General features: G+C 40.8%; 1 long non-coding RNA gene across 5 annotated transcripts in view; it reads left to right on the forward strand.

Annotated features, from left to right (window-relative positions):
• LOC110255978 (uncharacterized) overlaps positions 1–26,662 on the forward strand; it is an 867,249-nt gene that overhangs the window by 685,369 nt on the left and 155,218 nt on the right. For 2 of the 5 annotated variants that reach the window (XR_014820806.1, XR_014820809.1), the window contains one exon: positions 561–636. The exons of the other annotated variants lie outside the window; for them this stretch is intronic. This is a non-coding gene — a long non-coding RNA (uncharacterized LOC110255978). The remainder of the gene's footprint in view (positions 1–560; positions 637–26,662) is intronic. 5 annotated transcript variants of the gene reach the window in all.

A 26,662-nucleotide genomic window follows, 5' to 3' on the forward strand; every position in this document is an offset into this window, starting at 1 on the left:
ATTTTTTTGTTTGGGGTTTTTGTTTTTTTGTTTTGTTTTGGGGGGGGCTGCATCCACAGCATATGGAAGTTCCCAGGCTAGGGGTCGAATCAGAGCTGCAGCTGCCAGACTGCACCACAGCCATAGCACCAGATCTGAGCCGTGTCTGAGACCTACACCACAGCTTACGGCCACGCTGGATCCTTAACCCATGGAGGGAGGCCAGGGATTGAACCAGCATCCTAATGGATAGTAGCTGTGTTCATGACCTTCTGAGCCACACTGGAAACTCCTAGGGAACTCCTTTAAAATGGGTGATGGGTGATACTAAGGTATGTTTGAGTCCCAATGGGGATGAACCATTAGAATGAGAAGAGTAGGTGAAGCAGAAGAGAAAGGAGTAATTCCAGGAGTCGAGGGAGAATAAATCCAGAGTCTATAAATGATGTTAAGTAAGAGCAAGGGAAGTTTGTGTCTTGTCAAGGGAGAGAAATCACATGTATATTGTAGATGTGGTTGTAGTAAGATAAGGTAATTCATACTGGATTGTTATCTATTTTCTTTATGAATTCTGAATCAAGTCTTCAAGTACAATTGAGGAGGGAAGATTTTGAAGATTTCAGCAGAGAGACTGCAAGGAAGTGTCCTCTTTGACAGGTAAAAGAATGATGCAGTTAAGATGCTGAAACTCTTTAGAACTGCTGGGGCTTATTTGTGATTGTGAATTTGTCACCTGTGTTACTTCAAGGATTGTTCGTATCCTCCGATCCAGGCATTAAGTGGTTGATTGGGTCCATGAGGGTTAAGTATTGCTGGGCTTACTTAAAGGTACAGGCAAGAGATGGGTTATCGTACTAGACTGTAGGCTGTAGATTGGTTAAGAAGAGACATAAACACTTGGATGCCAAGAAATTCTGATAGAAAGTGAAAATGCAGTTCTGTAAATGGATTGAAGGATTGATGGAGCATTCCTTTGCCGGCCGGGGAGAACCAGAGTAAGTGAACTGAAAGGGTTATTAGTTGATAGATGGGCAAAGACAGCAGTGTCTGAAATTAAGATGTTAGAATTGTTCTAGTTCTTAGTGATGACAAAGGCGTGGGTATGGCACGTACGCCACCAACCATGTAAGTCAGATGAGCGAAGAATCACTGCAGAATCTAAGTGAAAGAACTGATAAGCTGTTGCATGATCGTCTGTGTAGATATCCAAGTTGCCAAGAATGGCGATAGATACGAAGGCGAATAATCTCGGTCCAGAATCCAGTAATCTCGGTGCAGAAGACACACTTGTCAGGCTGTTCTTCTGGCTTCCGTGTTCCCCCAAAGCTGAACCCCAGGTGACTCCTTGGGGGATCTTGCAACCCCGCAGCTGACTAGAGAGCCAGAAAATGTCTCAAATGGGGAAAACAGGGACTGGGTCTCAGGTGGCCTTTCTTCTGGTGTACCATCCCTGGAAGATGCTTGTAAACTCTTCCAAAGTGTGGAGACCCCGACGCTCAGAACCCAGAGTAGTACTAACAGTATAGAAAACGAAATCATAATATAGTGTTTTCACTATGATTTCTCCCGTGATTCATTTTTATAAAAATGGTACTGTACGTGATTTATAATTTTGTAATACAGTTCCTTGAATGCCTTTGATTTTTGTTCTTTTGCTTTCCCCATGACCAATTGAACTAAATATACCTGAGAATTCTTCCTTGCTAAGGAACATCTGCTCATGTTTCCTTCAGTAGAGGAAAATATATTTCTGGTATACAATTTATACCTTTTCCCTGCGTAGTCATTTCTATGAAATGATATGCTTTCCTAATTCATGCCTATGTAAAAAATTCACGGAGTTCCCGTCATGGCGCAGTGGTTAACGAATCCGACTAGGAACCCTGAGGTTGCAGGTTTGATCCTTGACCTTGCTCAGTGGGTTAAGGATCCGGCATTGCCGTGAGCTGTGGTATAGGTCACCGACGTGGCTCGGATCCTGCGTTGCTGTGGCTCTGGCATAGGATGGAAGCTATAGCTCTGATTCGACCCCTAGCCTGGGAACCTCCACATGCCGTGGGAGCAGCCCTAGAACAGGCAAAAAGACAAAAAATAAAAAATAAGAAAAGATTCATTATAAAAATAGACTTAATGTAGTTAAATAATTTATTTAAGTGACCCAATAAAGTGCTACGATAAATGCTCTAAGATCCTGAAGTGTGGGTAAGTCTGTTGCATGCTTTAAAGGAATGTCTCCCTTCCTAGGTGTATAGGAGGCACTGATTCTAAAAAAGGAAGAGAAAGAGAGAGACAGAGAAATGAGAGAGACATGGAGACAAAGACAGAAATCAGGATGTAGTCTCATAAAAATATTGCAAAGATATTGGCAGAAATCCCTATGCTATGGATGCTATCCCAAACATTTCTTGGCTAATATGAAAAACGTGAATACATCCAGCTAACTGGCTGGAAAATACTCTCTGGGGCCATAGTTTTTTTTCCTGAGGCTGTACCTGTGTGGTTTCATTGAAGAGTTTCTTTAGCAGACGTTGTCGGAAATTCAAGGAAAAGGCGCCAGGCGTTTCTTAGAAATGTATTTCATGTTACAGTATCAAGGGATAGCATTTATTTTGGTCGTGCTTCCACAGGAGAACTGAGATGTTGTGGGGTGATCTTGTGTTTTTTTTCCCCCACATATAATATTAGTGGTCCTAAATTAATTATAAACCAAAAATTAACATGCTACCAAAAGTTAAACGGAAATGCCTTAGTGTTTCTCTTCTCCTTTTCAAAATTCTAAGGGACTTGGCGCTGAACAAATCCTGCTCCCACTCATCAAAGGATCCAGTGTGTGTTAATTCCGTTACTCACCCAAATGAGATTTTTTTTTCTTTTTCTTTCCTTTTCCTGATTGATCTCTCCTCATGCAACACTGCAAAAAAGAAAACAAATCGGATTCAAAATTCAACAAAGTAATCTGCAACTAGTGCTCTAGTATTCAGAGAATGGGGTTAGAATTTGAGGGGAAAGGAGAGAAGTCTACCCACTGTGACCCCACTCACACGTAGACAATCAAAATGTGAAAGTCTTCATTTTGTGAGATACCTTTCATAAAGTAGGAATGTCTTATTTGTCACCATTCATCGCCCTTTGTATCCATTCACTTATGTTCCAAGGAAAGGGAGAGTCCTGACCCAGCCCCTACGTGGCGGTTCACACAGCCAGCTAGCAGGGATTTGCACTAATTGGCTAAAAAAAAGGAGGGGACAAAAGATGCCTCCGTTAGCCTAGGAAGAGAATAGTCCTTACACTGTTTCTGTGAGGTCTTTGGAGAGTGTAGCATGATGGCAGGGACATGATATGTAGAATGTCTCAGTTCTTTTTTTTATTATTATTATAATTGACTTATAATGTTTCTTCAACTTCTGTTGTACAGCAAAGTGACCTAGGAACTTTTCAGTTCTTAATCCAGTGATTCATATCATGAAGTTTAATGAAGAAAAGTCATCTTTCTCATTTTCCCTTCGTGCTTAGCTCATCTCTTCTTACTTCCAAGGAAGGAATTATTTATATCCCCTCCAAGAGCGATTGTTTCGAAACAGCCACCTGAAAAAGAGTAGTCTTTTACAAACCGTGCCCCTTCATGAGTTCCTTAAGGCAAGAGATACTTATTTTGGCTTTTGAGAATTTTTCTACCTGCTAGTCTACCCTTAAGTAAATATCCCGTTTGTTTCCATGAAGTGCATAATGAGCTGAATGAATGAAAACGTTAAGATGAATTTAAAAGCAAAATGCTCATGAATAATCTTGAATTCCAGTAACTCAGGTCCAGATAATTAATAATTTATTCATAGTTCTAATTAAGGTTAGGTCACGAACACCCTGATCTTCAAAACGATGGTCGTAGCAGTGCTGAAAAAATCTAGAAAAAGTCCGGGAATGTAAGGAAAGAAATTGAGTAGGTCTCCCATGAGGAAAGACAAACGATTGGATGTATTTAGTCTAGAAAGCAGGAGACTGAGAAACAGTAATTGAGTTTTAACTCAAGGATCGTGTGTGAATGCGTGGCGGAGGAGAACATTTCTCTGTCTTTAAGCAGTTGTTACATGTGTCCTAACCCTTGGTTCTCTTAGTCACTGCTGACTCCCAGAGTAAAATTGAGATAAGGTAAGGACCAGCCACACACACACACACACAAACTGCTGATAAATACACATTTCTTTTCACATATCGATGCTTTGTAAGTTTTATAATTTGAATTGTCCATGCTACTAAAAAAAAGAGAGAGAGAGAGTGAGAAAACCAAACTCAACCAAACCAAGCAACCAAACAACATACACCAGCATCTTAAAAAGAAGAGTGGAGTAAAATGGACAAAATATTTCTAGAAAGAAATTTTGCAGAGTTCATCAAGGGTCTTACAAATACTTACTTGATTCTGTACCCCACATTCCGGATTCTCTTTTTCCAGAAAATAACAGTAGTAGTGCCCCCAGGCATGTTCAGAGAAGCTATACCAGTCATGTCCCAAAAGTACAGCTGGGTCCCTAAATTAGAAAATATTCACAGTAAAATATATGTTACCGAAAATATTTTTTGATAATATGGATAAATGCTCATAACATAGAATTAATTTGAAAAATATTTTGTTTAGGTTTTTTTTTTTTTTTTTTTTTTTTTGGTCTTTCATTTTACTGGAGTTTTGTTGATTTACACTGTGTATTCGTTTCAGGTGTACAGCAAAGTGAATCAGTTCTACATATAAATATACCCATTTTTTCCCATGTAGATTATTACAAACTACTGAGTCGATGTTCCTGTGCTCTACAGGAGCTTCTTATTAATCATCTGTTGGATACAGTGGCGAGGATACGCTATTCCCACCCTCCCGATTCCCCCCTCCCCCCAGCGGTTTCACCTCTGGTAACCATGAGATGAGTTTTGAAATCTGTGAGTTTGTTTCTGTTTTCTAAATAAGTTCTTTTGTATCATTTTTATTAGATTCCACATAAAAGCGATATCATATGATATTTGTCTCTCTCTGTCTAACTTACTCCATTCAGTATGAAAAATACCGTGAAACAAATTACAGGGTTTGATCCGTTTTTAAGGAAGAGGGAGAGCAGGAGAATCACCATGAGACTGAGGTACGGGTGTGTTTCCAACCACTATTAGCATTGATCTTTGAAAACCTTATGCTAGGCAATCCCCCCCCCCACCCCCACATTGTATTTAAATCATGTAATCCCTCTTTTATCAGAAGAAAATCCATAAATGCTCTATTGGGAGTGGTTGTAGCATTTTGGGGTTTCCCTTGGAAGAAAGGCGAATCAGGTTGGGCAGTAGAAAATCATAAGGAGAAATGAGAAAGATTTAGATGTACGCGTCGCTTGTGCTCGTGTCATCGCGGGTGTCTGACGCTGTTCCAGTGCTTGGCGACCATTAGAATTCTAACCTCTAGTTTAAACCCGAGAGGACTGTGCTTTTAAAGCATCCTTGTAGGGGTGTCCCTCGCAGCGTCTGCACGCACCTTTGCAGCATACTGCAGATTACCCACTGGATTGCTTGTCCCGTGGCTGGTATAGCCTTTCCTTCTTCCTTAGAGGATCCAGGGAATATAATAACTCCTGCTCGTGGAAAAGAAAGCTTTTCTTCACCTGAGTGGTGAGTGTTGTGTCTGCCTCACATGAGGCCATGCAGCGCCTGGTCTTTACCAACCTGTCTCGGTGTATTCCAATTTCACTCTCTCTGTCCTACAGCTATAAAGTGCCACAATTACACAACAGCTTCATACTGTCTAGAGTGATCAAAAATAGGGGTGGACAACAGAGGACAGAGTCAGGGAAACAGCTTATGTTTTCTTTTTTAACGCATGTTCATAGTTGACTTTTTAAGTTTTCTTCTCTTTCGACCAGAAAGGACAGCTGGTAGCATGCCAATAAAAGCCCAATAACATCCCAATCAGATATACCTTAAATTCATGGAGATTAGTCCCTAGTGTTTTTAGGGGAATTAAAAATCCACACGTAGACACAACAGCTCATCATGCAGCTTAAGGACCAAAACAACTGCCGACTGGCAGCTTTTCTTGTATTGACGTGTCCTTGTAAGATGCAAAAAGAAAAATAAATAGATAGATTAAAGAGGTACCTTCCACACCAGCACATTTAGCCATTCCTAATTGTGCCCTCAGGCTTTTCCTGCAATGGGAGGGTCCAGTAAATATAATAAATAAATACACAGAGGGAAATGCCTTCCCATGTCCCTGCTGCTACTCAGCTTACGCCCTCCAGCAGAAGACTCGCTTTCACTTTTATCATTATTGTAGCTGGCAATCATTTAGACAATTATCCAGTTCTTATTAAGAGGCTTAATTAAATTATTTATGATGCTGACCTCCTCCAGCAGTTAATTCCTTAAAATTCCCTGATGTAGGAACCGAACGCTCTTTTATTTTGTGAAGGAGAGAGGGGAGAGGGGAGCAGAATATATTTCTAGTCGGGTTGCGGATAACTAACTCTAGAATCCCACGCTTCTGGTTATGCTTTTTACTTCCGACTGCGTTTGGGACACAAAGAAAATTCAAATGACTAATGCTGTCAAAGTGGATTTCTGCTGCCTTCCGGTGAAGGTGTAATTCACCTTTACTGATCCGATCGATGTGGCTGTGTCAGCGTCAAAGGGAGACGTGAAGGGGGATTATTCTCATTCCATGCAAATGAACTTGGACTCAAAAGGAAACACGTCTTCCTAGAAACCTGGGCCTTCCCTGAAATGTTATCATGACGGCAAATGACATGGGGAAACATTTTGGAATGTTTTGTTATTTTTGTGGTGGGAGTCATGAGAACAGGAAAACATTCCTAAAGAAAAAGGGCTTCACTCGTATTCTGCTCTATAGCAATAAACTGAACCAGGGCATAGAGTTATTTGGCTTGTCCTAGCTGCATAGTTATGCCTACGATTGGAATTAACAGCATGCTCTTACTCTGTTTATCCCTATCTTTTCCACTGTAAATATGTGAAAACTTAGACTCTGGAGAAAAGTTTGTTCTTGTTGCCTTCTCCAGCCAAGATTGACTCTTTTACCCCTCACGGAAGAGAGTACTTTTAGATATATGCTGTGCTGATTGATTTTTCCTTCCGATATACTCTGGCTAGGGAAATTTGCAGGCAAATTTGGTGAACATCCAAAGCTATAGAACCCTAACACATCGGCAGATGATATTGGGGTGAAAAAAATGGTGCTCACTTAAAATCTTAGCTTTTGTAATAACGGGAACCAGGCAAATGGAGCCGTTTATTGACTTCAAAGCAGTATTGAAATGCTGCTTATTTCTTACTCGGTTTTCATTCTCTTTGGTACCCTGCCAGTAAACAAACCCTTTATGATGAACAAGACTCTACCGCAACATCTTAGGCAGTTTGCTTTTAGAACTCAAAGTCGTAGTAAATGATAAGACCATAAGTACATGATAGCAGGATCGGTGATTCTAAATATGTTCCCTAACTATTCCTGTATGTTTGTTTGTTTGCTTCTGTATCGGTAGCTTTATAATTAGTCATTCTAAGTAGAATAAAGAGGTAAGCATGTTAAATTTTTAAAGGTAATACTCATCAAATGTTTGCACAACAAATTATTTCACTTCTTCTCTCTCCTTCCTCATCTGTCCCTTGTCTTCCCCAAAGATTTGTTTTAGGGCCAGAGTTGCCAATTAGGAAGAGTCAGGGAACCTAGTGAGACAGGCATAAGAAGATTCAGTTTTTCAGTGTGCTGGTTTTCAGACCTGAAGAGCTGAAGAAAATACCCTTGCCCACTCAAAATGTCTCATATGCATTCTGTAAAGCATCCACAGCCCATCATGAAAGAAGACCGCTGTAAATGATTACATGGGAAAATAGAAGTTAGCATGTGTGCTTGCAGTAGCTTCCTTCTTTGCTGGTCTCCCTGACTCCAACCTCTTCCTGCTTCCAGCCTGGCCCACAGTCTCCTGCCAGAATAAACTTCCTGGTATAGTGGGGAACCCAGTGTGAGCCTAAACTCCGTCTGAGCTTGGCGTTTAAACTGATGGACAGTTACGACAAGATGTTTATCTGTGGGAGAAAGTCATCTGGGGGCAAAAAGAGAATTAAAAAGGAAAGCTTCATCAGGTAGTAAAAGCTGAGTTGCCAGCGGTGAGGGATGATTCTGAGTTCATCCAGGAGCCTATGATTATTTTATTGGATTTTGAGTTTTCATCCAGAGGCAAGCTGTGGGGCTAAAGTGAAGAGAAGTATTATACCAAAGCCCCTGTATACCTTAAGAGCACAATAATCATTAATCGGTGTGCTATAAATTGAAGGTAAGGCAGAAGGGTAAAACTTAACTCACCCTTGTTTCACTGCAATCCACAGGAACCAGACTGCGTCTCAGTGTAACGTGGAAACACTCTTAGAACTCAGGGCTCTGAAGGATCGCTTTTCTCTAAAGAAGTACTGTCCATGATAAGGGGACATAGGTGCTCACTGCTGTCAATCAGTAAAAGGCACAAGGTGATGGGGAAGCAGCCCACAGCCCTCCTGTAGGGCAGGCCCCATATAAGGGACCCCCCTGGGGACTGACCACATTTATGGCCACGTGTGAAATGCTCCCCAAGACTCTCAGAGATACTGGAGGCACCTTTGGGTGGAGTTGAGGTATTAAGTGAGAATATGGAGGGAAAGAGCTTGGGGAATTGGCCCCTTAAAAACAACAAAATCTTTTAACTGCTATGGAAAATTCAGAAAATGCTAACATCCAAGTATTTACGACCTGGATAAAAGAGAGGTTAATATTTTGCCATATTTGCTTGAGTCCCATTTTATGCTTTTTTATTTAAAAATAAAATATTATAAATGTATCCCCATAGGTAGTTAATCACCCGGGGTTAACATATATGAATCCATGAATGTTTTTGATTTTGTTTTTTGAATTTTAGCCACAACTTTCAAAACATTTACCTTTTTTAATGCTCAAACTTGTTCTTTTGTTTAAAATGCATAGTGTGCCATCATTTGAATGATTTGTAATTAATTTATGCATTTGAGACACTGAGAGGCAGGCTCTTATCGTTGTCTTGAGCAAAGTTTTACACACAAGTTCATGGTACATTAACCATGTTCAAACTATTCTAGAAGCTTCTAACGTTATATTGGGAATTGAGCTCAAACCATTCAGCCTGGTATTTGGACTTGGCCACTTTAGGCTTCAATCCATCGTTCCTCTCTTCCTCATGTACAGCAGACCCTGCTCATGTCACTCAAATGATCATTTCATAAACTTTTCTAATTTTTCTAAATTTCTTCTATATGGGGTACCTACTTCTCTACTCTCCACCCCAGACCAACACCCCTATCCATTTGCTGAATCATAATTTTGACGTTTGAAGCCTAGATTTTCACCTCTTTTTTCAGTCCCCAGTTGGATTTAATCTTCTCTCCTCTGTCTTTTCCTGTTTTATTTCGATGATAGAATGTGTTAAACACGGGCACCTTCCCAGATTTCGATTCAAGGATCATCCTTGAATCCTTCCACAATGTCAAAATAAATGAATTAATAAGTGCAACAGTCAAAAGAAGTCAATGCCGGAGTTCCCATTGTGGCTCAGTGGTTAACGAATCTGACTAGGAACCATGAGGTTGCGGGTTCGATCCCTGGCCTTGCTCAGTGGATTAAGGATCTGGCGTTGCCGTGAGCTGTGGTGTAGGTTGCAGACACAGCTTGGATCCAGCGTTGCTGTGGCTCAGATTTGGCGTTGCTGTGGCTGTGGCGTAGGCTGGTGGCTACAGCTCCAATTCAACCCCTAGCCTGGGAACCTCCATATGCCGCGGGAGCAGCACAAGAGATGGCAAAAAGACAAAAAAAAAAAAACAAAAAAAAAAACAAAAAAAAGAAGTCAATGCCTAATTAAATTGCGAAGAGAAGATGCAATTAATCTGAAAGTGGCCTTTGCATTCCTTAAAACCCATAAACCAATGGGCTGCATTATTCATGACATAAGCTGTACACTCTAGAATCGTAAAAGGAAGCCGAGGGGGCCAGATGAAAACCCATCCAGGCAAAAGCATCCCAGAACCTTGTTGACAGTTAAGGGGCAAGATGTGGAGGAAAACTCGTTTGCTCTTACTGATCTTACAATGGTGCATGCTTGGGCATTCCTGGGTCAAATACCTCATTGTGACCAAGAGCAATCCACATGGGAATATAGAAGGCTAGTCTAGATAGAGCTGATGGAGTCAGAGAAAAGCCTTTTTGCCAGGAGGGAAATCCTGGCTTGAGAGAAGTACAGACTCAGGCACTCATCCTTGTCCCTGGTCCAGAGTACAGGAATCTCTGGTAAGAGCCAAAGCCTGCTACACCATTAGAAAGAAAATCACTCGGCTCCCCCAGTCTTTTGCGTCCAATTTATGTCCAATTTGCAGACTTTCAACATTGCAACCTCACAGTTCATAAAATCAAACTCAGCCTGGGCTAAGTCTCCAGGTAATGGATTTAGGATCACGCGAGGTGTTACCTGCAGTTCATGATGGGTAACTTTCTTGTTAACTAAAGTCCCTTTAGCTAAATGAGTTCCAGGTTTAAGTCTCCCTTCTTTCTTTTTTTTGGCAGGGATTTGGGGGAGGAGGGGGTGGGGTGGGCGTAGAACTTTATTAGGCTGCGCGTGGAGAGCTTTTCATTGCAAAGGCAACAGAAAAAAAAAAAAAATTGGGATAAGCCAGTCTTTGTATAAACGGAAGGTGGTGAAAGGAAGGCTGTGTATGGGGGCTAGGGGATCAACCCTCCGGCTCCACTCGGCTATGTAGGGACTCCGGGAGACGGCCTGGTGCTCACAGCGGAGCCTGGCCGTTTCCGCAGGTAACCGGGCTCTGCAAGGGTAAGGCCCAGGGAGACAGAAACCGCAGATGGTGGGGGCCGGAGGGATGCGGCGTGGACACTCAGCATCTCTCACCCACTCCTGCACCCTCGTTGTTAGCGCGTTCACGTTCATCCCGTTGCCTTGGCAGCATTGGAATCAGTGCTCCGTTGTTGAAGGCAGGTCCATTTACTATTCTAAGTGTGTATCTAAGCATGTATGTGAATTACACACCTCCCCGAAACATATGCATGCGCTCGCCCTGACGGGTAAGGATCTGTTCCAGAAGCCTGAAGGGAAACAGCCCTTCTAAGATTAGTAGTTCTTCAACTGTCAATCTCGGGAGTCGGGTTAATTAGATGTCGATGTTTTTAAAACAAGTCATTTATTGAGTCACTCCACTTAAAAAGCTAATGAAAACCTCTTTAATTTGGGCCTTCTGTTATTCCTTAAACCAAGACGAGCCACTTCTATATTTAATTTCTCCGAAAAACCATTTCCCTTATAAAAATCACACGGCTGCACGGAGTTCGTCCGTCGCCCACCCGTATATTCACATCTCGCACACGCTTCACGTGGCCACGCTGCTCCCGGTGGCTCGTCGTGCTTTGCCCCTCCGCCTTCCTGGTTTCTTCCGAAGCTGTTCATGTCTTTTCTGAGCTGGCAGAGTGCTGGTATCCTTTCCCGAAAGATGTCAGACCATTCTGTTTGAGAGAAGGAGGCAGTATGTTCATTAATTTAGGGGTCCGAGAAACTGCGTTCCGATACCTAAGTCTTGCTCCTAGTATGGGAACATTCACGGAAAGAGCTGAGTACTTGCATCATTGCCCTTTTGTTGTGTGTCATGAAAATGCTCTGCTGTTACCAACACGCACTCACAAATTGTAGTTTCTCCTGAAGAGGGAGATGGCAGACATGGGGCCAGTATGGACAGTTTACACATTGTATAAGACGAATCAGTGATAGACAGCCTATTACGGTATTATGATATTTTCGAAAACTACATATATGTATATACATGTAAATATAGACACATATATGTATATACATATATACACGCATGTATGCATATATGGATATATATAGCTGCAGTATATGCATGTATATATGCATGTATATATGTGGATGTATATTTATGTAGTTATTGATGAACTTCGCTGTGTCTCTCTTTTCTCCATTTCCACAGCTGTACGATGGATATTGTTTTTAATCAGGCGAGTTTATACATCATATATATCATATCAGGACGAATATATATACACCTCCTATCATTAAATTGATGCTGAATATGTAGTGGGCATCTGTGTTCATTGGGAGAGGTCTGCCTGATACTGTTCTTATCCGGTGTCTCTCAGCAAAGTCTCATGAGGAAAAACAAAACAAAATGACTGTTTTCTTTCTAAAACTCCGCATAAACTCATTTACCCTTCTTGCAGCTGTAGAAACTCTTCTCGCACGTCTTTGAGGACAGTCTTAAGGAAACATGCTAGAATCCCTTCGAGCTGGGTAACAGAGATTCTGGCATCTCAGTCTAATTAATGAGCACAAATATTCATACTCCTGGGGGAAAAACCAGGCCATCAAAATAACCACGGGGTGGCCTCGATGCTGTTTGTTGGCTGCATCTCTAGGTGCTGTCATTTCTCTTTTGCATCTGGTTTGCCTCTGAGGGCACACTGGCCCAGTCTTTATATCTGGGGGCTCTCCCCTGCTGTCCCGGCTCATAGGAGATAAAGCAATGACCGCCTAAGAAGAGGCCGAAGGGCTCCAAGCCTCGGGCCTTCTGAGTGATCGCATTTCATTTAAAAGCGCTTCCACCACAAGGGGCCTCGGTTTCTGTGTCCCAGGCTACGCATGTGAAGGGGAAAGACGCCGAAAGACGAATTGGAAAATGTAAGTCACCTTTGAGTCATGTGCTCCTGGAGGTTGAAACTGCTCACTCAGACCTTGGCCTCCAGACTCGTGCCTTTTGGTTTGTGTGAGGCATCTGGAGGGGGCCGTGAGCCAAGTGTGGTGTCCTGGGTGGGAAAGTGGTTAACCTGAATCCCAAACACCTTTCGCTGCCGTATGTTCCCGAGTAGCTCAGCGTTTGCCTTTACAAGCCACACATCAGAAAACGTCTACAAAATGAGGTTGCGACAATTATAGGGTGGTAGCGGTATCCTATTTAAATTAAAAAAAAAAAAAAAAAAGATGGGGGATTCCTAGGTGTTCGGGGTTTGGCAAACACATTTAGCAAAACATTTTAGATTTGGACATGGAGAGGACACCCTGTCCCCGGGACGCTTGTCTTTATTTCTGTTAACAACATAAAATGAGCTTAAAAACAAATTCCTGCTCTTCGTCAAAGCTCTGCTTGTTCAAAAGGACACGAGTAAGGTACACATTGGGGGATAGAAGCAAGTTTATCAATAGTTGGAATGGAGATGATTGTCTATAAAAGAAAGTAAGAGAACCAACAAAAACAGAATTAGAAGTAACAGGTGTAAGTTGGTGGCTAGATATAAAAACAATGTAAAGAGATCAGTTACTTTCCTAAAAATCAAGGATAGCCTCGAATTAAATTTGAGATAAATCACTCACTTGCTAGGCAAATATACTCACCTTTTCTGTGTCTTTTTATTCTCTTTAAAGAGAAGCCAATAATAGTTACCATTTCAAATAATTGTTATAAGAATAACTGACATAGCGGCTCTAAAACACTCAACACCGACCCTCCCATAGACATGCCTAATAAACATAACCTGTTAGTTTTAATCGGTTAAAACATTACGTTTATTTAGTTTAATTAAATGAAAGGAAAATGATCTCATCCAAAATGGCCATTAAAATGTCGAAAAAATTCTTAGAAAAATTTTAGGGAAAAAAATGTAGGACCGATAAGAAGAAAACTGCCAGACTATACTATGGGATATTCAGTGTACTTTGACTAATGAAATATTATGGTGTCTTTATAGATTAGGAGACTCAATATTATAGTGATATCAGCAAATATACAATCTATTGATTGAATATTTAGGGTTTACTGTGTGTTAGCTATTGTATAGTAACCAGTGTGTGTGTCTCAATTACTATTTATATGAACTCAGTGAATAAGGAATTATTTTGTTTAATTTATAAAACAGGCTACTGGTGCTTCAAGAAGGAAAAAGCATGAGTCCACACAGCTGATAATTGGAGGAATGTGAAGTTGAGAAGTGTATAATTTATTTCTAATGTGGACATTAATAGAACTTTGAAATTATCTAAATGGTTCATAGTTAATCTGGAAAAGATAAACCCATGAGAGCACCCAAGCCTAGTTTTCAAAGAATAGTATATATAATTGTCTCACAGGTATTAAAATATACTACCACACCAAGAAAGGACAGATTAATGGTACAAAATAGCATCAAGAAATAGATTAGCGATGAGATCCTACTGTGTAGCACTGGGAACTATGTCTAGTCACTTATGATGGAGCATGATAATGTGAGAAAAAAGAATGTATACATGTATGTGTAACTGGGTCACCATGCTGCACAGTAGAAAATTGACAGAACACTGTAAACCAGCTATAATGGAAAAAAAATCATTATATATATAAAAAAGAAATAGAATCAAGAATAAATTATGATTATCTTAGCTTGGGTTTGCTTTAAAATCCGTGTCTAAGATACACCTTTTCATCCAGGTAGCTTATTGTGTGCAGGGAGTTGTCTCGAGGCAGCCAGGAAGGCTAGAGCAAGGAGAGAAGCAGAGCCAAGATACAGAGCCTGGCTTGTGCCAGGGATGCAGTCTCTAGCTAAGAACCCAAGAGGCACTGGGACACTGGGGACACTCTGAGGAGCCATGAGAAGGCATCTTCCTCATCAAGGGACAGAAGAGCTGTGTGTTTATCCAGTCTCCCATCCCACACACTCATCAGGGGTTACCCTTGCTCAAGGGTATACTCTTCACTTGAATTTCCAGATCTGTGCATGTGTCATAGTGGCTGAGTAGTTTCACCAAATGTCCTGTGCAACTGCGGCAGAAAACGTCCTGGGGCTGAAAGGGAGAGAGTTCTGTTTTCAGTGGATGCAAGTTGCAGTCAGATTTCAGTCCACTGGTTGCTGCAACAGTGACAAGCTTACAAAATGGCCCGAAAAGATGTGGCAAAGCAAGAGAGGCATTAGATACAGAGAGCTAGTTTACTGTAAAAGGGACACTTCAAAAGCACTGAGGAAATAGTGTTTTATTTGATTATAGAGTTAGGAAAACTGGTTAAAATATGAATAAAACGTAAGCTTCATAAGACTAAACCCCAGGTGAAATAATAACTTAAGTGGTAGAAAGTACAAATACTAAAGGATCACAGGAAAATACAGGTGAGTCGATTTTTTTGGATTGTTTGTTTTAGTTTTTATTTCTTAACAATTTTAGGGATGGAACAGACGTTGTAGCCATAATATTTAAGACTAAAAAGCCGTGTACGAAAACATTACAGCTAATCTTTTAAAGTTTTTTTTTAAGTTAATCCAAAATAGGTTTTGCTCTTCAAAAGTTGGTTTTCTTCTCCAACTAAACAGTTTTATTAAATTAAATAAACATATCTGAATTTTGACTGTTTAGTTGCCAAATACTTATATCTACTCTCTGTACTAATATGCTGTATGTAATATTGTGTATTCAGTACTTAGTAACTGGAAAACATGATCAAAGAGCAGTCTAAACTACTGTTAAATATATATCTAAAATCTAGATAAATGTTTTAAGATCAAAGTCAGATTTATACTCCTAATCTTTTAAGGTTGTAGAGGCATAAATGGAATATTAAAGCAATTTAAGGGTATAAGTTTTCCTTTTGTTAATTTCACTGCTATTTATATTATTTCAATACAGTAATTCGAGACATACCTTTTTTTTTTTGTCAGCATTGGAGAAACCGTGGTTTAGTGGTAATGCCCACCTACGCAGGAGTTATTTTATTTTTAGAGAATTACAAACTGAAGCATTTAGGCAATTAGTTAAATGCCTGTTATCATCACCACTCTCTAGCACACATGCCTAAGCGAGTGCTATTAAAGCCTTTGGGTCTAAGTTATAAACGTATTTGATTATTTCTCTACTTAGCTATGTTCAGAAAGTGGTTTGATTAACAGAGGGTAGCATAAGTATATTTTTAGTGAGCACTTTGATCACTGAATGGTTTGTCAAACACTCTCAAATGAGCAGTGAATTTGAAGGGTTTTTTTTTCCTAATTTAGATTCAGATCATTTTTCGAACCACGTCAATTGGCAAAGAAATAGATTCCAGCCTTGAGTCCCCTCAGAGACACTTTAAGTTGCAGCCCAAGATCTAAACAAAGGAAAGCAAAAACCAAAACGAAAACACAACAACAACAAAAATAAACTTTCAGCTGTGCAATTGTCCAAAGAAAGCGCTATAGACGAGAAATGGTCCTGGCCATAGAGCCCAGCATTAAGGATTTCCCCCTAAATACCATGTGTACGGCAGCCTTTTAAGTGCCTTAGTGTTTTTCGTCATCATTTATTTTTTTTTTTCTGACCATGTTTTTTCTGAAATGGACTTCCTATTCCATGAGACCAAATGTTTTCATTTGTGTTGTGTAACTGACTTGCTTTTAAAAAACTCCGAGGACTTAACAGGCAGTGGCTACTACTAAAACAACTGGAAAATGAGGTGAGGAAAAAATATCGGCCACACATTGATTATCTAGCTCAGCCTAAACCCAAAGAAACTCAATTTTTAAAAATTTTCCAGGCTGGAGATGTTAAGGAAACATAATTTTGGACAGAATTTGTGATGCTTTTTTCTCCGTGGGCCTTGAAGGGGAATATCTTTGGGACATCACAGCCAGAATTTGTTCTGGCTTGTATGTCTTTTTCCCTTCAGTTTGTCATGTCCTTTATAATTTTTTTTTCGTTTAATAATATGCAACGACTTGAATGTGTAAGGCTGTCACACTTTCCACTGGGCTTCAAAGAAAGAAGGCAGAATGAAGCTTGTTGTAAACTTTTACTTCCATTTTCTGCTTTATGTAACCTTATTTTAGTAGCTCCAGTAAAATGTAACCACATTAGCCAATACTTAATGTGGACTAAATGACGAAAGCAAACCCAAAATAGCTCAGAAACAAACAAACGTGGAAGTGTGTGTCTGCCACTACATCAGAGGTTACATGTCACAACTTCTCATTGGTTGGTTTAAAAACAGAGAAAGAGATGGTGGAAACTCATTGCTAGAAGCAGTTTGGAAATCAAGCTTCATTATTCGTTTCTCCTGTTTGATGTTAGGTTCAGCAAAAGTATAACGCAAAATGAAATGAAATTGTGGAATAAAATGAAATGTGATCCTTTGCCGAATTCAGATTGGCGACATTATGCACATTATGATGAGTCAGTGCTGTTAAATTTTGTCGTATGTTCAGTTTATTAAAAATAATGGATTTCTACACAAATTAACGAATTTTTTTTTTCTTTTTGTGGGCTGCACCCACTGCATATGGAGGTTCCCAGGCTAGGGGTCAAATTGGAGCTGCAGCTGCCGGGCTGTGCCACAACCACAGCAACACAGGACCCAAGCCATGTCCACAACCTACACCACAGCTCACAACAACGCTGGATCCTTAACCCACTGAGTGAGGCCAGGGATCGAACCTGCATCCTCATGGATGCTAGCTAATCAGATTCATTAACCTCTGAGCCACAAAGGGAACGCCCAATGAATTTTTTTTTTATGGTAGGGCCATATCATGCAGAAGTTCCTGGGCTAGGGATCAAAACCACACCACAGCAGTGACAACACCAGATCCTTAACCTGCTGGGCCACCAGGGAACTCCCTGAAATTCTAATAATATACTCTTGTATACACACATATAATGTCGTATCTGAACATACCATGGGAGTTTGATAATAACAACAGTGGTTTGATGGGAGTTCCCTTCATGTCTCAGCAGTTAACGAACCCAGCTAGGATCCATGAGGATGCAGGTTTTATCCCTGGCCTCTCTCAGTGGGTTAAGGATCTGGTGTTGTCATGAGCTGTGGTGTAGGTCACAGATGCAGCTGGGATCCCACGTTGCTGTGGCTGTGGTGTAGGCCAGCAGCTGCAGCTCTGATTTGACCCCTAGCCTGGGAACTTTCCTATGCTGTGGGTGTGGCCCTAAAAAAAGCAAACATATAAAAATAAATAAAGACAGTGGTTTGATAAATTCAGTGTTCCTTAAACTATAATTAGCATTTGTATTTTCTTGTATCTATTTATCGATCAACTACTAAATCCATTGTGAGCCACTATATTTCTTTATTTCTTTAATGTTTTACAACACACAAAATAATTTTATAGCAATTTTTTTTTCTGACCCTAACAGTTGTCTGTGATATGTGATTGTTTTAGATATTGTGACTCTGGATCCACAGCATTTCTAGATTATCTGAATACAATATATGTTTATGTGATATAGGTTGTACTTTACCTATTTAAATGCATGTAGTTGATAGTTGTATTTTTTCTAAAATAAGCCGAATTTTAGAAAATTAATTGAAAACTAACATGTATCCAGGACCTACTTATACGAGGATGTGCATTTCTGTTCCAATTATATATTGCTATGCATAGTTTTGGTAGGACAAACTTACTGAAAACTTAGTGGTTTGCAATGATAACCTTTTATTTGTGCGCTCGTGCGTCTGCCATTTGGTCAGTGCTTTGCAAGCCCAGCTCATCTGCATCAGTGGCATCAGCTGAGGTGGTTTGTGGTTATACGTCAACATCAGCTAACTCACATGGTTGGTATGTCAATGATGATTGTTGGACTCAGATGAGTCTGTGGGCCAGTAGCTTTGGTTCACGCTTCCAGATGGATTTCTTGGTTCTTCTCCCCTGAGCCTCTCTGTGGGGCCAGCTTGGGGTTCCTTACAGCGCTGAGTTCTCAGGCTCTTCCTAAAGAGCTCAGAACTACACATGTCACTTCTGAAACCTTCTAATGGTTACCATGATCCCCAGGGCCAACCCATGTTTAAGGGGAGGGGACTACACATGAGTGTGAGTATCAGCAGATGTGTTTACCTGGGAGCCATCAATGGATCTCAGGGAAACTTGACCATAAATGTCCATAGCTTTGTTCACAGTGGCCTTCCTACCCTGGAAATCACCCAGACGGTTCTCAGTGGGTGAAGGGCTCCACAAACTATAGTCCATCCATCTTAGTGACTACTACTCAGCAATAAAACAGAGTAAGTGAGTACAAGAATTTAGATTAACCTCAAGGAAATAATGCTGAGTGAAAAAAGGCGAACCTTTAAAAAGATACATACGACGTGGTCCCATTTATATAACATCTGGGAAGTAACATTTTACGGAGATGAATGAGGGATTCGTTGTTGCCAGGAGTTGCAGAAGGGCAGGTATGGCTGTAAATGGGTCACTGGAGGGAGCCTCGTGGTGATGCTGTGGTTGAGGATCTCGACTGTGATGGTGCTTGGAGAAGCTACAGACGTGATAAAATTGCACAGATGCACATCCATCCATCCATCCACAGTAAATATGTAAATAGTATAGTCTGAACAAGTTCTGTGGGTTGTGCCAATGTCAGTTTCCTACTGGCGATGCTGAATTCTAGTTTTACAAGGTGTAGGTCTTGGAGGAGGCTGGGGGAAGGGTGCCAGAGTCTTCCCTGTACATTTCTTTGTGACCACCTACGAAGCTTTTAGTATTTTACAATTAAAAGTAAGGAGGGCCCCCCCCCAAAATGGCAAAAGACAAAAAAATAATAAATAAAAGTAAGGAGGAAGAAGAAGCAGATGGCCCTTGGGGGCTGGGAGGAAATGTGTCCTGAAAAGGATTTGGTCTCAACACTGAGTACGCAGTTTACACTGTACCTAGGATTTTGTCTGGATTCAGGTATGGTGAGGCCAATATACAAAGGAAAAAAATTGCCCACGATGGTTCGTTACTCACAGTTCCCAAGAGAAGGGAGCAGGTGCCATGGTACGTAGGACCACACAGGAAAGCACTGATGTGAGTTGGGAGGCAGATGGAGTATGGAGAAGGCACAGAGCAGAGCCTTTATGGTGGTTTTCGCAGGAAGAAAGGGGTAAGGCAGGGTGAGCCACAGAGCAGGTTTAGAATCAGATCGTTTGACAAATGTTGGCAGGCTCTGGCCAAAAGTGGAGGATCCAGGTTTTCCAGCAGCTGGCCTTGGGGTGATTCAAGGAAGTGTGAGAATTGGATAGAAGTGGTGATTGCGGGAGGGTGGAGAATGTGGACTCTGCTTTGGTTGGTTTTCATAGCAAAGGCTCACCCATAGACAGGTGGTCTGCCATCTCTAGGAACTAACTAACCCTAGGAGGACCAGTCCCTCCCTTCCTGGGGTTTGCAAGGCTCCAAGCATCATTAAATACAGAAAATACTTAACAAATGACTACAGGATGACCCCACTTCCTAGTGGTTGTAATACCAGAGTGTTATTTGACTCTTTGAGCCTCAGCTTCTCCTTCTTTGTGATTTGAATAATAATAACATCTCACACATAAAACTGCCAAGGACTAAAAACATTTATACTAGTGCCTGGCATCTATTAAACACTCAATGAACTATGCATTCTTGGACTCCTAACAAAAGCACTATCTGGTACAATGGTGGATGGGTTTGGAGGTTTCAATAAATCTTTGCCCAAAATATAATTTATATAATTTTAGGTCATTTCAGTTTTAGAACTCTGGACTCGTAAAGAGAGACTCTTCCGATCTACTTCATTTCCATTTAATTGCTACTTATACTAAATTCCAGAATGAACTCCAGTGAGGAATACATTTTGGTAGCAAAGAAAAGCCTAGTACTCTTGTAGGCTATCGTGTATATGAAAGGCAATTACTTCACTGATAGGAACAGGTTTGGAAATTACCTACATGAAATGCAATAAAGATGGATATCAATGCCCTATGGTTTCTCCTGTGGCAAAAAACACTAATTCAGATCCACCTGGCATTTCTAGGAAATGGTTGATACCCAAGGTGCCGCAAGGTACTCAAGCTGCTTGCAAAAACTCAGCTATATAAACCCAGCTGTATTCAAAAGTGTAGCTCATTTTCTTCGCATGAAGATGAATCCTGTTTATCAGCTAGGAAAAAGTCCGTTGGTACACGGAGAGTTTCACTACTGACCTGTGGAATTTCCCAGGGTACCCAGCTAAATGTGAACACCCCTCATCACTTTATAAATTCAAACAATCCATAAATAATGACTTACTCCAAATTAGATGGGAGAAGGGTGTTTCAAGAGCTGTGAAGATGACAAAGGTGGGAGTTCCCTAAAGCAATGAAAAGGGTCTCTTTGGGAAGTATCATAACTATTTCGTCAATGTAACAAGCTGAACGCAGGTCTGATAAACTGCAAAACTATATAAATTGTCTAAGAAAATTGAGATACAAGTGATCCACTTAAATAATAGTCCGCAGTCAGGTAACTTTACAATTGTACTCTATTTTCTGCAACGTGATATGCAATTAATTCTTCCTTAAGTAAACAAATTGATTAAAATTTCATTATGCCGACATCTCACAATAAACCCGGATCCGGTGAAGCCCTTTCTTTTCGCTTACTTAAGCCTTTATAATTAATTCTGGATTTATGTCATTTGCTGGTCAATGTTACAGTCACCTTACTAACTGTTTAAGCAATTTGAAAGCTGTCGAGCTCACAGGAACCACTGAAGCAGTGGGTGATAACCCACACTCCTAATCTAATCCTTATTTTGTGAAATTTAATTTTCCTCATGCTGTGGCATTTTCTTTTAGCCAAGTAATTAAAAGTTAATGTCTTTGTTTTATGCGCAACAGTAATTCTGAGGTTAGATTTCAGAGGGACAGAAGTGGTGGCCTAATTCTGTTCAATACACAGCCTGGTAACATTTTTTTTTTTCTCAGTTTCAGCCCCCTCCCAAAAAAAAACCTATTTGGTTGTAATTGAGACATCTAAACTATTGGGTTATACAAAGAACCTAAGAGTTCTCCAGGTAATTGGGTAACCCTTAGTGGGGTTGACAGTTCAGTCTCCATCAGGCTTTGGCTGAACTCCCTGAAGTCTTTCAGGACTGTGCCTGGAAGGGGCACTAGTGAGTCTCCAAGGATGCAGGAAATTCTTAAGGACCTGATACAAGTGCCCACCAACCAGGGAGCATGAGATGGGCAGCCAAATTCAGAGCCCTACTCTACATCAGAATCTTGAAGTGAGGTGGTGTGCCCTTTCACCATGGATGAACCTGCTGAATTTTCACTCACTTTTAAAGACTTGTTCACATACATACAATGCTTCAAGTGTGGCCCTTTCAGGGTAGATCTTTCTTTATTTCTTTTGGCCACACCCATGGCATATGCATAAGTTCCTGGCCTGGGGTTGGGGGGGGAGGTCAAATCCCTGCCATAGCAGTAACCACAGCCACAACAGTGCCATTGCAAGATCCTTAACCCACTGCGCCACCAGGGAACTCCCCAGGGTAGATTTTAAATGTCCTCACCACAAAAGAAGGTGGTAATTATGTGAGATGATGAAGGGGTCAACTAACCTTTAGGTTGTCATCATCTTGCAATGTATTAGTGTTTCAAATCAATATGTGTGCACTGTAAACTTACATGGTGTGAGTTTAAGTCAAAGGTATCTTAAGCTGGGGAGAAAAGAGTGGCCTTTTGGTAGAAGCAAAACAAAATCAAATAGACTGTAAACATATAACTCATACTCTTATCTCATGCAGGTAGAGCACGATCGCGAACCAGATTTTTCCTTATTTAAGGGTTGAGGGTGTGCTTACCCCTTAACATAGGTTATAGGAGAGAACAGTCTACACTTAAAGAATCTATAATTTGTATGACTTCTCAGAGCATAGAATCTTGGAATTGGTTGGAATTGGACACGTTCTCTAGGAGCATTACGAGAATGGACGTGGCTGCATTCCTTTTCAGGTCCTTCACGTAGATATCAAAGCCTTCTGTCATCTGATCAGAACTAATTAAAACAAAATAAATCATTTCTCCCACCATAGCCATGGTTCTCCCATATTATACTGCCTTTGTGACTTGGCTTCGTCCCTGGCCTGAAGTGTCTTCCCAATACTCCTTCATTAACCAAACTTTTCATATGTTGGAGACCTAAAGTAAAACTAGGCATTTACTACTCTCACTCTCTGCTTTTTTTTTTTTTTTGGCTTTTTAGGGCTGTGCCTGTGGCATATGTAAATTCCCAGGCTAGGGGTGCAATCAGAGCTGCAGCTGCCAGCCAGAGCCACAGCAACACAGGATCCAGGCTGTGTCTGCGACCCACACCACCGCTCATGGCAACGCCAGATCCTTAACCCACTGAGCGAGGCCAGGGATCAGACCCAAGTCTTTGGGAGTTCCTGTCGTGGCTCAGTGGTTAAGGAATCCGACTAGGAACCATGAGGTTGTGGGTTCGATCCCTGACCTTGCTCAGTGGGTTAACCATCCGGCGTTGCCGTGAGCTGTGGTGTAGGTCGCAGATGAGGCTCGGATCCCGCCTTGCTGTGGCTCTGGTGTAGGCCGGCAGCTACGGCTCTGATTCGACCCCTAGCCTGGGGACCTCTGTATGTGGCCCAAGAAATGGCAAAAAGACAAAAAACAAACAAACAAACAAACAAAAAAACACGTCTTCATGGATGCCAATCGCGTTTGTTACCGCTGAGCCACAATGGAACTCCCCCTTTTTTTAATTTAAAGTTTTTCTTGATACTCCTCTTCATAAAACTATGTCATTGACATTATTAGTAGAGAAATAATAAATTATACTTGATTAACATGTTTAAATATGTCTCAGGTTTTCTTGTATAGATTAGTTTTCTTTTATCAAGAGATTAAAACCTCTTTGGGGATGAGAGTTTTGTGATTTTTTTTTCCTCCCCTCGGAAGCTTGGCAAAATGCGAGCGACAGGGAACATACAAATACGTATTATTGACTTTTACACCTGCCCATCTTCCTTCCTGGTATAGAATATTCCTTCTAGGACAGGAATAAGGACGTCTTTTTAAATAACTGTAATTACACTGTGATAGAATTGCACGATTAAAAAACAAACAAATAGATAATCCATGCAGCAACATGTATGCATGTTTCCTGGATATTTGGAGGGAAAAGGAAAATTATCACAGCATCATGAACTGGGACTAGATCTGTTTCAATATCATCAGAAATCTGCATCTACATTAATTATCTAAGAATCATCCACTATTTGAGGACAAAATTTGGTGCAGGATAAAATAGTTTTGAAATTAGATCTGGGGTCAAATGCTGGGCTTTTTCCATTGACTAGAAGTACCACCTTGAGCTCTATGTTTGAGAAGGGGCCCCTGTTAGTATCTACGTGGCGATGAGCCTGCCTCTCACATGGGGCAGTGGGGAAGATTCAGTGGAATTGGAGATTTGTCTTTTTTCTCCATGTGCTGGCCTTGTATTAAAGTGTTTCCTGAAGCGGAGCACTTGGGGGAAAAAATGCAAACACAAACAATAACCTTACCATGTGTTTCCTCCATTCTTAATACAAAACTCCCATTTCGTCCTCACGGAACTGGAGGATTTTATCTTCCTTCCATCTCCTGCAATAGCCAGATTCAAATGTATATGTTTATTCCTTTTCTTCTGGAAGTCTTATCTCGGAAAGATTTCTATTCTGGACCTCTCCCAATCTCTCTCTGTCAACACAAGTGCCATTTGCCAATGAGCCCAGCTTCCAAGGGTTTTTAGGTCCCATGTAGGGATAGTTCCTTTCTGCAAAGTGTTTCATCATTGCCCCTGAAACTGTTGTTACATTTTGTAGTTACAGATGCTCTTTTGCGTAGGATTACCTATGCCTATCAGTTAATCCTAGAATAAGTTAAAACAAGTTAAAAGAGCTTCTGGGGTGAGAGCTAGGTTTTTTGTTTTTTGTTTTGTTTTTTTTCTTTTTTTCCCCTTTAGTCTTGTAATCTACATAAATTGTGTAGGCTAAGAATTCATGATACAGCTGGAAAGAACTATTTTCTCTATATATATTTTTCCTTTTTTTTTTTTCTTTTTCTTTTTAGGGCTGTACCCACAGCATGTGGAAGTTCCCAGGCTAGTGCTCAAATCGGAGCTACAGTTGCTGGCCTACACCACAGCCACAGCAATGCCAGATCCGAGCCTCATCTGAGCCTCATCTGCGACCTGCACCACAGCTCACAGCAAGACTGGATCCCTGACACACTGACCGAGGCCAGGGATTGAACCCGCTTCATGGGTGCTAGTCGGATTTGTTTCTGCTGCGCCACAACAGGAACTCCTTCATTTTTTATTCTTATTTCACTTTTTTCTAAAAAGGTCTTTAAGGAGCTTCCAAAACACTATATCTGAACCTGAATAATACATTATTTTGGTGAGTGGCTTTGCGCTGGACACTTCCACGATGCTTTGTACTAATTTTATTCTGTTTAACCTCATGTCAGTTCTATGCACGGAGACTCACTGTCACTGCTCTCTAGGTTAGAGAAAAAGCTCTGAGATAGTAAGTTTTTTTTTCCCCTTGTGCTGCCTCCCCAGTATCTCTCATCACTTGAGAAGAATACTGTTTTGTTTCACTGAGCCAGTATTTTAATCACACATCTTTGAAACATTGATTGCCAGTTTAATGACTACACTGAATCTGATTATTTTGGAAGGCAGTGAGATTGATATTGGAGAAAGGTAGCTAGGTCACATATTTTATCAAATGCTAATCTATAAGCTTCCCAATGGATTCCATTTGGAATTGCACATGGCTTGAGGAGGGGGGATGATATTTTCAGTGGAGAAACAAATAGAAAATGAAATTTAGCAAGGACTGGTTAAACGGTTTAAACATAAACTCCTGCGTCTCTGTTCTTAGATTGCAGTTGGAATTCAGGCAGGTGGATGGCAACGGAGAACTTCTGACCCCCCAGAAAGAGCAATAATGCAAGAACGTATCTATCCAAAAATGGGACCATAGAAAGGATTTATTCAATAGCTTAGCTTTATCTGCGTTGATAAATGAGCCTTTTTTTTAAAAAAAAAAAAAAAGGATTCTTTTTTTTTTCAAACCCAGTTCCTAAGTGAGCCAGCTGCAGATGCCTTTTGGGATTTTTGCAATGTCATTATGAGAAACCGTATGTCTAGCTTTCTTGCAAAATCTCCCAAGCTCCATCCAGGTGTTGAGATTTAAGGATGTGCCATTCCTTACATCAGCCACACAGGATGGACTCTCACCCACACTGTCAGCACCTCGGGAACAAGAGAAGGCCCTCTTTGTATCCTTCCTCAAGGCACCTCAGTGTAGCTATCTCATTCTGTTTCAAATTAACATCACTGGTAGTTTCCGCTGGTGATTCCTGTGTAAAAAGGAGCTCTCTATCCTTCAACTGCTCTCCATTTGCAGGGCACGATGGGAGACTGTTAAGATATGCAAATTGCGTTGTCTCAGTGTGCCCTCATGGGGACATTTTTTTTCCCCCTTCCTCTTAGCAAATCTAAAAGAACACATTACAGCCTGGCTCTTAATACTGGAGGGGGGGCAAAAAAAAAACCCAAAAACCAAAACAGTGACTGCAGGTTCTTCCTATGAATTTTCTCTCAAACACAGATCTTTCCAAAAGGTTGTATGTTACCCTTAGGGAATGTTGTGGGAACAAGTGAAAAGACACAGTTAAATCACTATAAAGAAATCTTTAAATATATTGGGATAGTTTGCCACCTATTTTGCTAAAAATGAACGTTTCCCAGAAAATGAATTCTGCTAATGGAATCTTTAAGTCACTCTGTTAAATGATCAAGTCTTATCTTTTTGATCTGATAGTTAAGAATACAGAAGGG

Source organism: Sus scrofa, chromosome 12, assembly GCF_054392235.1.
Source record: "Sus scrofa isolate SSC_HxYL_T2T_F1_AM1 chromosome 12, Sscrofa_HxYL_maternal_Yorkshire_Landrace_v2.0, whole genome shotgun sequence".
NCBI lineage: Eukaryota > Metazoa > Chordata > Mammalia > Artiodactyla > Suidae > Sus > Sus scrofa.